The following is a 10,401-nucleotide window of genomic DNA, read 5'->3' as shown; positions in this document are numbered from 1 at the left end:
AATTCTGAAATTGGGAGCTTTTAATGATTTCTGTTTTTCACATAACTATATAGTGATGTGATCAGTCAAAGCAAATTAATAAATGGTGTTATTTACTGAACACAACTGAATAATTCTACAAGGATGCTATCGCAGTCTTCCTCAGTATTAACTACACCCCCCAATTTAGTGTCATCAGCAAATTTTGAAATTGTACTTCTGATTCCCAAGTCCAAATCATTCATGTAAATGGTGAACAACAGTGGTCCCAGCACCAATCCCCGTGGAACACCACTTCCCACCTTCCGCCCGTCTGAGTAAATACCTTTAACTCATCCTGTCACAATAACTGGACTTGTCTCCATTCCCGTGCCAAGGGGATTGCTGTACCAGACGGGAGGGGCAACATTTTGGGACTGTGGAAATGTGAATAAAATGGACGATGAATTGGCTTACAAAAATGGCTTTGCACAAGGGAAGTCTAGATTAGATTAAAGAGCAGCCCCAGCTTTGCAAAGTGCAAAGCTAGCAGAAAAGAGAGACACCTGCCCCAGCCTGCGGCCAAGTGTTAACGAGCAATAAAGGTCACTGAAAGGGCTTAACTGCTAGCTAGAAGATGATTGACTAGCTATTGTGCGGTGCCCAATCACGATCCGGTACTTCAGGAAGGCATATGCAGCAGTGAGACAAGTCAGGACTTGCCCGCCAGACTGAAGACCAGACCATGGCCAAACTGAAAGGGCTTAAGTGATCCCCATTGGAGAACGCTTGTTGCCAGGGAAGTGATGTAATGACCCTTGTCCCACTGTATAAAAGGGGCTTCCCTACCGGTATTCGCTCTTAGCCAGAAGACGTGTGGATCATCAAGAGAGTCAGACACCTCCCGGGGATGTAAATGCTGGCAACACGTGCCTAACCCGGTGTGACTCTCGGGACACGAATGTACTGCAAAAGACCTCAATATACTGTGTGACCACTGCGAACAGTTGGAAGTAATAAAATGTTGTTTTAACTCTCCGAACCGTCGAGCCTGAAATCATTCTTCATACGACGGAACTCAAGACGAGGACCAGGAAATCCCGGTTCTAACAGGACTCTCGATTCTCCACCGATTCCCATTCCCCTTCTTTCTGGTGGATAATGGAGGTGCCACTGTGTGTAATGTGCAAGTCAGTAAGAGTTGTCAGCGAGGATTAATCAGCACTTTCTAATTGGAGATGATAGTCAATGGAATCTTTCAGACAATGAATTGTAGATTTTATAGCAAAGATTAATATACGATTGAAGTAAAAGTTCATAATTTTATCGTAAAATATTTCAGGAACACTCATCAGAAATTAAGGGGAAAGATCAGACAGCAGTACTTAAAGGGACACTGCAGCCCCGACAACTCAAATCAGCTATATATCCAGAATATTAAAATCCAGCCCAGTTATAGGGGTTATTAACATCAGCAGAAACAAACCCCAACTGTCAGAATGAATATGGTTCAGTCCTGGATGTGATTAACAGCAGAATCAAACCTCTGCAGTCACTTGTGAACTTGCTGGTGTCTCAGCAGGTTGGATGACATTGAATCCCTTCTCACACACTGAGCAGGTGAACGGCCTCTCCCCGGTGTGATCTCGCTGGTGTGTCAGCAGGTTGGATGACTGAGTGAATCTCTTCCCACACACGGAGCAGGTGAACAGCCTCACCCCAGTGTGAGCTCGCTGGTGTGTCAGCAGGTTCTATGACTGACTGAATCCCTTCCCACACACGGAGCAGGTGAATGGCCTCTCCCCAGTGTGAATGCGCTGGTGTCTCAGAAGGTCAGAGGAATTAGTGAATCCTTTCTCACACACAGGGCAGGTGAATGGTCTCTCCCCAGTGTGAATGCACTGGTACTCAATGAGGTGAGATGACTGCCTGAACCTCTTCCCACAGTGAGAGCAACTGAATGGTCTCTCCTCAGTGTGAAGTCGCTGGTGTGTCAGAAGGTGGGATGACTCACTAAATCCCTTCCCACACTTGGAGCAGGTGAACGGCCTCTCCCCGGTGTGACTGCATTGATGAGTTTCCAGCCGGGACGGGGAGCTAAATCCCTTCCCACAGTCCCCTTATTCCCACAGTTTCTCCGTGGTGTGGGTGTCCTTGTGTCTCTCCAGGTTGGACAATCGGTTGAAGCCTCATCCACACACGTGTACGGTTTCTCCCCGCTGTGAACGGTGCAATGTTTTTTCAGACTGTGTAACTGATATACCTATCAATTCGTCCAATAAAAAGCGACGAGTTAGGAACGTAACTAAAGGTTTTTATTGACTAAATAACAGAGCCCACCCTCGTGGGTGATCGGGTCCAACAAGGAGGAATACCAGCCAGTCGACTACCTTTATACCTGGGCAGGTAGGTGGAGCCATGGGCGGAGTCGGAGGTGGTCAGCCCAGGTATAACAGCGCGACAAGAGGCGACCTCGTATCGTGATACAACAGTGATAACGGTGATAACAATACAACAGTGATAACTATAGTGTAACGATAAAAGTGGTTTACCACATTCACCCCTTGTTTAGATTTGAGTCCGGCGGGGTGAAGTGTACTACCAGTTCTGGTATGTCAGTCTGTCCAGAGGCCTCGTAAGCCTCTCCGATCGTCGCAGCGGCGGTGCTGCATTATCCGGTGTTAGTGCTGGTGTCTGCGTGGTCGGCGAAGGCTCGTGGGGTTCCGGCATGCCGTCTACCTGGGCTGGAATTGGGGGGGTGGTGGGGGGGGGTAAAGGTGGTGTCTCCGGAGTGCCCGAGGGTGCGAGGTCTCGTAAGGAGACAGTGTCCTCCCGCCCGTCTGGGTAAGCCACGTAGGCGTACTGGGGGTTGGTGTGCAGGAGGTTCACCCTCTCGACCAGGGGGTCTGTTTTATGGGCCCTCACGTGCTTTCGCAGCAAGACGGGCCCCGGAGAGGTCAGCCAGGTTGGTAGAGTGGTTCCCGTAGTCGACTTCCTGGGGAAAACAAACATTCGTTCATGGGGGGTGGCGTTAACGGCAGTGCAAAGTAGTGACCGGATGGAGTGCAGCGCTGTCGGGAGGACTTCCTGCCAGCGAGAGGTTGGGAGGCCCTTAGACTTTAAGGCTAAGAGGACGGCCTTCCATACCGTCGCATTCTCTCTTTCCACCTGGCCGTTCCCTCGGGGGTTGTAGCTGGTGGTCCTACTTGCTGCAATACCTCTCGCTAGTAGGAACTGACGGAGTTCCTCGCTCATGAAAGAGGAGCCCCGGTCACTATGTATATAGTTTGGGAACCCGAACAAGGCGAAGAGGTTGTTCAGGCATTTAATGACCGTGGTACTGGTCATGTCTGGGCAGGGGAAGGCAAAGGGGAAACGGGAGTACTCATCAACAATGTTGAGGAAGTACACATTACGGTCAGAGGACGGGAGGGACCCCTTAAAGTCGATGCTCAGGCGCTCGAAGGGGCGGGTGGCCTTGATCAGGCTTGCTCTGTCCGGCCTAAAGAAGTGTGGTTTGCACTCGGCACAGGTCTGGCAGTTCCTGGTTATGGTCCTGACCTCCTCGATGGAGTAGGGCAGGTTGCGGGCCTTAATGAAGTGGTAAAGTCTGGTGACCCCGGGGTGGCAGAGGTCGTTGTGGAGGGTCTGAAGTCTATCACTTTGCGCGCTGGCGCATGTAATTCGTGACAGAGCATCGGGGGGTTCGTTCAGCTTACCTGGCCGGTACAAGATATCATAATCGTAGGTGGAGAGCTCGATTCTCCACCTCAAGATCTTGTCATTCTTGATTTTGCCCCTCAGCTTGTTATTAAACATAAAAGCGACCGAACGTTGGTCGGTAAGGAGGGTAAATCGTTTGCCTGCCAGGTAGTGCCTCCAGCGTCGTACCGCCTCCACAATCGCCTGGGCCTCCTTCTCGACCGACGAGTGTCGGATCTCAGGGCCCTGTAGGGTCCTTGAGAAGAAGGCCACCGGTCTCCCCTCCTGGTTAAGGGTGGCGGCTAGGGCGAAGTCGGATGCATCGCTCTCGACTTGGAAGGGGATGGACTCATCCACTGCGTGCATAGTGGCCTTGGCAATGTCTCCCTTAATGAGGGAGAAGGCTGCGCACGCTTCCTCCATAAGGGGGAAGGATGTGGACTTCATGAGGGGTCTGGCTTTGTCCGCATAATTGGGCACCCATTGGGCATAGTAGGCGAAGAGCCCCAGGGTTCTCTTAAGTGCCTTAGGGCAGTGGGGGAGGGGTAGCTCCATGAGGGGGCGCATTCTTTCGGGGTCGGGGCCGATGAGTCCGTTCTCTACTACACAGCCAAGGATGGCAAGGCGCGAGGTGTTAAACACACATTTCTCCTTATTGTAGGTGAGGTTCAGCCATTGGGCTGTACGGAGGAATTTCTCCAGATTCGCGTCGTGGTCCTGCCGGTCGCGGCCGCAGATGGTGACGTTATCTAGGTAGGGGAATGTGGCCTGCAGTCCGTTCTGGTCAACCATCCGGTCCATCTCCCTTTGGAAGACCGAGACCCCGTTGGTGACACCGAAGGGGACCCTAAGGAAGTGGTATAGGCGCCCATTCGCCTCGAAGGCGGTGTACTGGCGGTCCTCAGGGTGGATAGGGAGTTGGTGGTAGGCCGACTTAAGGTCGATGGTCGAGAATACGCGGTATTGTGCAATCTGATTGACCATGTCAGATATGCGGGGAAGGGGGTATGCGTCCAGCTGGGTGTATCTGTTTATGGTCTGGCTGTAGTCGATGACCAGGCGATTTTTATCGCTGGTCTTAACGACCACGACCTGGGCACGCCAGGGGCTGTTGCTCCCCTCGATGATGCCCTCCTTCAGGAGACGCTGCACCTCAGAGCTAATGAAAGCTCTGTCCCCAGCGCTGTACCGCCTGCTCTTGGTAGCGACGGGTTTGCAGTCGGGGGTGAGGTTAGCGAACAGGGAAGGTGGCGGCACCTTGAGGGTGGATAGGCTGCAGGTGTTACACGGTGGGCGGTTTAACCTTCGCTGGTTGTCGACTGTGAGTGGGGGGAGGGGTCCACTGTATGCTAGGGTTACACTTTGGAGGTGGGATTGGAAGTCCAGCCCTAGTAGGACGGCAGCGCAGAGCTGGGGGAGGACGAGGAGTTTAAAGTTTTTATACTCTGTACCCTTAACCGACAAGGTCACAGCACAGTAGCCGCTAATGTCCGTGGCGTGGGACCTCGATGCCATCGAGATTCGGTTGCGCGTTGGCAGGACAGGGAGGGAGTAGTGGCTCACCGTGTCTGGGTGGATGAAGCTCTCCGTGCTTCCGCTGTCGAACAGGCAGGTCGTGGCGTGGCCGTTTACTTTGATGTCCATCATCGACTTGGACAGGTGGTGTGGGCGGGCTTGATCCAGAGTGACGGAGGCTAGCGTGTAGGTAAGCGAGTCGTTGTCGTCTGCGGGCGAGGCGGTCGTCGGGTCCGGGGGCCCGGTGGCAGTCGGGCGTGGTGGGTAAAATGGCGTCTCCCACGAGGTAGGACAAAATGGCGGAGAAGATGGCTGCCCCCATAACTCACATGAGGCACTATTGGGGTTGGTTGCCTTGATCAAAGATGGCCGCCCCATGACTCACGTGTGGGGATACTGGCCTCAGTTGCCGTGAAAGAAGATGGCCGCCCCCACAGTTCGCATGAGGCACTGCTGGCCTCTGAAGATCCGCTCCTGCAGGCCTTAGAGAAGTGGCCTTTCTTCCTGCAGGTTGCGCAGGTAGAGTTCCTGGCTGGGCAGCGCGACCTCGGGTGCTTCTCCTGGCCGCAAAAGAAGCAGCCGGCGGCCCGATCGCGGGTGCCCGATGTCGGAGCCGGTACCGGGGGTGGCGGGCCCGGTCAGGTCCGGGACGCCGACGCTGAGGTAGGTCCCGGGGGCGGCGCTGCGAAGGGTATTGCGGTAGGGATTGGGCCCGAGTCCCAGGGTCGCGAGCAGTACCTGGAAAACGCCTCCTGGTCCTGATGGGCCACCTCCAGGGAGAGAGCGAGGGCTTCAGCTTTGTCCAGGTCGAGGTCTTTAGCTTCAAGCAGTCTTTGCCGTGAGTAGTCGGACCGTAGGCCTTTCACAAAGGCATCGCGGATATTATCTTCCGTATTTTCAACAGCCGTCACCGCTTTAAAGTCACAGTTCCTGCCGAGTGCTCTTAGCGCCCGTAAAAATTCAGCTACAGACTCTCCTGGCTGTTGCGGGCGGGATCTTAGGAGGTGCCTGGTGTACATGTAATTTACCGGGCTGCGGTACTGCTGTTTCAGTAGGTTGATAGCGGCCTCGTACGTAGTCGTGTCCTGGATGAGTGCGTATACTCTCGGGCTCGCTTGGGCGTTCAGAAGTCTTAGTTTGGATCTCTGCGGGGCGCCGGATTCTTCCAGGTAGGATTCGAAGCAGTCCAGCCAGTGTTTGAAGTTGAGGGCTGCGTTTGCTGCCTGTGGGTTTAGATCCAGGTACGGTGGTTTGAGGACTTGCAGCCAAGCCGGCTGGTGTGGCTGTGCTTCTGGGAGGGCTTCTGGCTGGCCAGTAGTAGACATCTTTAAAATTTAGTCAATTAAATTGATATACCTATCAATTCGTCCAATAAAAAGCGACGAGTTAGGAATGTAACTAAAGGTTTTTATTGACTAAATAACAGAGCCCACCCTCGTGGGTGATCGGGTCCAACAAGGAGGAATACCAGCCAGTCGACTACCTTTATACCTGGGCAGGTAGGTGGAGCCATGGGCGGAGTCGGAGGTGGTCAGCCCAGGTATAACAGCGCGACAAGAGGCGACCTCGTATCGTGATACAACAGTGATAACGGTGATAACAATACAACAGTGATAACTATAGTGTAACGATAAAAGTGGTTTACCACAGTAACTGGTTAAAGCTCCTTCCACAGTCAGTGCACAGGAACACTCTCACTCGGGTGTGTGTGTCTCGGTGCTTTTCCAGTCACACTGATCTTTGAAATTTTTTCCCACAGACAGAACAGGCAAACATTTCTCCTTCCACATTCAAAGGCCGAAGATATTCCCTGTAAAAGTAGTTTACAAAAGACATCACTGTAAGTTCAGGATTAAAATTCGGAACAGATAATTCTAGTTTCTATGGAACATTCTCTCCTCTCTTATTACATAGAATTACACAGATTGTACAGCACAGAAACAGGCCGATCGGCCCAACTGGTCCATGTGGTGTTTATGCTCCACACGAGCCTCCTCCCATCTCTCTTCATCTCACCCTATCAGCATCTCCTTCTATTCCTTTCTCCCATGTGTTTATCCAGCTTCCCCTTAAATACATCCATGCTCTTCACCTCAACTACTCCCTGTGGCAGCAAGTTCCACATTCTCAGCACCCTCTGGGTGAAGGAGTTTAATCTAAATAGGACTTCCCTGGGCAGCCAATGAGCACTGCTGCCTCTTTTGTGCATTTCCTGGCGAGGCAAAACAGTTGATATTTTCTGATCAAAAAGAGCTGAGCTCGGCAGCATTAGTCCTGTTTTGCCTCCTTTGGAGACCAGGTGTACGAGCAGAGCGAGCACAGCCTTCACAGCAACTGTAATAAAATTGTTACAGTTGTGAAGGAACTTTGTGTCAGTGCACTGGACCACAAACAAAGTATGTGTGTCGATTATTGTCTTATTACCCTACTGTAAAGTGCCTTGAGATGTTTTAAAAGCTCTATATAAAGGTAAGTTGTTGTTGGTGTATAGAGAACTCTGTTGAAATTTCGTGAAATGATCAATAACCAAGGAAGATCATTTCTTTGGTTCTGTTAGTTTTCATAGAATCATTGAAAAGTACAGCACGAAGGAGGCCATTCGGCCCATCGTGCCTGTGCTGGCTCTTAGAAAGAGCACTCGTGCTTAGTCCCACATCCCTGCTTGTTGTCCGTAACCCTGTAAGATCCTCATCCTCAAGTACCCGCCCAACTCCCTTTTAAAATCATTGATGGAATCAGCTCATGACCTTTTCAGGTCGAGCGTTCCAGCTCCCGACAACTCTCTGAGTTTTATTCAATTGTTACCACAGTTGCTTCTGTGGAGGTTTAATAGTAAATGCATTTTGCTGTGAAAGTAATTAAAACATTCCTAGTATATAAATAGACAGATGCATCAAAATATTAAAATTGTGGGAGGGAGGGCAGTGCTCGCCAGGGCCCAATAAACAATGGAATTCTTCTTTCCCAACCCAATGCTCAGAAGATGAAGTCCCAGAACTGCCTCTGGCTCGGTTCCACCTGCCTTATTCTGACAAGCTGAGGTGTTGGTCAGTGCACTGTGATTGCTCTGTGGGCAGAAAATGGCAAATCTAGAAATATTACCAGAATAACACATTTAACCCCAAAGCTGTAAATCCCCATCCCACACACTCTCCCTCCTCCCTGTGCTGAAATCCAAACCCATCGCACCATCTCCAACATTTCTTTCCTCCACTCCCAGTTTTCCCCCTCCCTCTACTCTGGTTGGGTTCAGTTCTCCACCTGCTGTGTGCAGAGTGAGAATAAAATCAATGAGTCAATGATTGTCTCTCTTGGTCACTGGGACCCTGAAGCCCTGCCCACTCCCTGTTCCTGTACAAAGATGGCCGTGCATGCGCCCTGCTGCAGGTAGAACCGGTCTGTCTTTCCTTCACCAAGATGGTGGCGCGTAACCCGGGTCTGTCACTGAGAAAAAGCCTCACCGCTGCCGTCTGGCGGAACACATTCGGCCACTGGATCTCATTCGGGCCTGAGACCGTTCTCCAACTTTATAAACCCTGCGGCGCGGCCTACCCAGAGTTTATTTATTTATTTTTTTATTTATTTTAATGACATTCACAGAGCTCAAGTCTCGGCTCTTTGTACAAAGTCACAAGGCCTCATGCCTACAAGGCAGGGGTCCCAGTCTCTTCAAGTTAATGATGTGATCTCCAAGCTTCTTGATCATCTTCACTTGTTCATCCAGATAGTGGGTCTCCAGAAATTCACACAGTTGAGGGTCAGCGCTCCCAATGGAGAGTTTATGCAGATCCAGCAGACTCTGGTTGACATTCTTCTCCATCTGCAGGGCTCTCTGCATCGCGGAGTGGAGCCTCCCCTTCTCCCAGCTGAACAAATGGACTGTAAAGAAGCTTAAAAACACTGGATTAATTAAAAAAACTTATCAAATTAAATTAAAATCACATTGGCCGGGGTGATGATGCACTCCAGTCCCCGCGGTGCCCACCAGTCTCGGAAGGCCTCAAGCATGCCAGCAGACACCGCGTGCTCCATCTCCAGGGCAACCCGGGCACGAACATAGCCATGGAAGAGAGGCAGGCAATCGGGCCTATCGACCACCCGCTGCCTGGACCTGTTTCTGGCCACTTTGGCCAGGCCCAGGAGCAGTCCTACAAGGAGTTCCTCCGACCTGCCATCTCTCCTCCGCACCGGGTGGCCATAGATCAGGAGCGTGGGACTGAAGTGCAGCCAAAAATCAAGGAGCAGCCCCTTCAAATAATGGAACAGGGGCTGCAACCTCTCACATTCCACATAAACATGGAACACGGACTGCTGTAGGCCGCAAAAATAGCAAGAGGCCTGGGAGTCTGTGAACTTACTTAAAATCTTATTGCACGGGACTGCTCCATGCAACACCCTCCAGGCCAAGTCCCCAATAGATAAAGGGAGGACTCCCGCATAGAGAGCCCCCCATTGGGGACCTCCGCCGGACAGCAAGATGGCACGCCAAGGCGTGTCCAGACAGCAGGCGAAGGTGGCAAAGTGGAGAGTGTGCAGGAGCAGCCGGTACAGGAAACCCCTCCGCGCAGAACTGAAAGGCACGGAGGGCATTTCTCCGAGATGGCTCAAGTTGTGAGGTGCCGGTTCCCGAGAGGGGTTTCGGGGCCGCGCGCCGATGAGGAATTACGTTTGAACAGGGTTCAGTTAGGACGGGATCGCCCCACGTGCCTGAGCCTCCTCGATACACCTAGTGGAGTCGGGGCCCAGTGCCGCTTTCAGCGTCTCGATGGCTTTGGCTGCGAGCCGGACATTGGCCCAGGACAGGCGCTGCGCCAGCTCCTCCGGCACCATCCAGCCCGCTCCTCCGCCATTAAGCAGGTCCCCGACTCTGGTCACCTTACCAGGCACAGCCCTGCCCTCCACCAGCCGCCCGATCCAGCAGTCACGGAGGTGCGGATTCCTGAGCAGCAGCTCCTGAAGGAGAGCCACCACTCCTGACGGGGGAGAACTCCGCTTGGAGGCGATGCTGTTCCAGACCCATAGCAGTTCCTGGTAGAAGACAGGCAACTCTCGCAGGTAGGCATGCGTATGACCCAATTCCACAAACAGGAGCTGCGTGTCATAGTTGAGGCCGTGCAGGTGGCGGAAGAAATACATCGCCAGCGCACACCATCGAGGAGGATTCTCGATGTACAGGTATCTCTGCAGGCTCCGAAGATGGAAAGTCGCCGCCCGGGTGCGAAGGCA

Source organism: Somniosus microcephalus, unplaced genomic scaffold, assembly GCF_052327205.1.
Source record: "Somniosus microcephalus isolate GS21.2 unplaced genomic scaffold, FLI_Smic_1.0 unresolved_chr3, whole genome shotgun sequence".
NCBI lineage: Eukaryota > Metazoa > Chordata > Chondrichthyes > Squaliformes > Somniosidae > Somniosus > Somniosus microcephalus.
The sequence above is the reverse complement of the archived record's forward strand: the minus strand, read 5'-3'. Positions refer to the sequence as shown.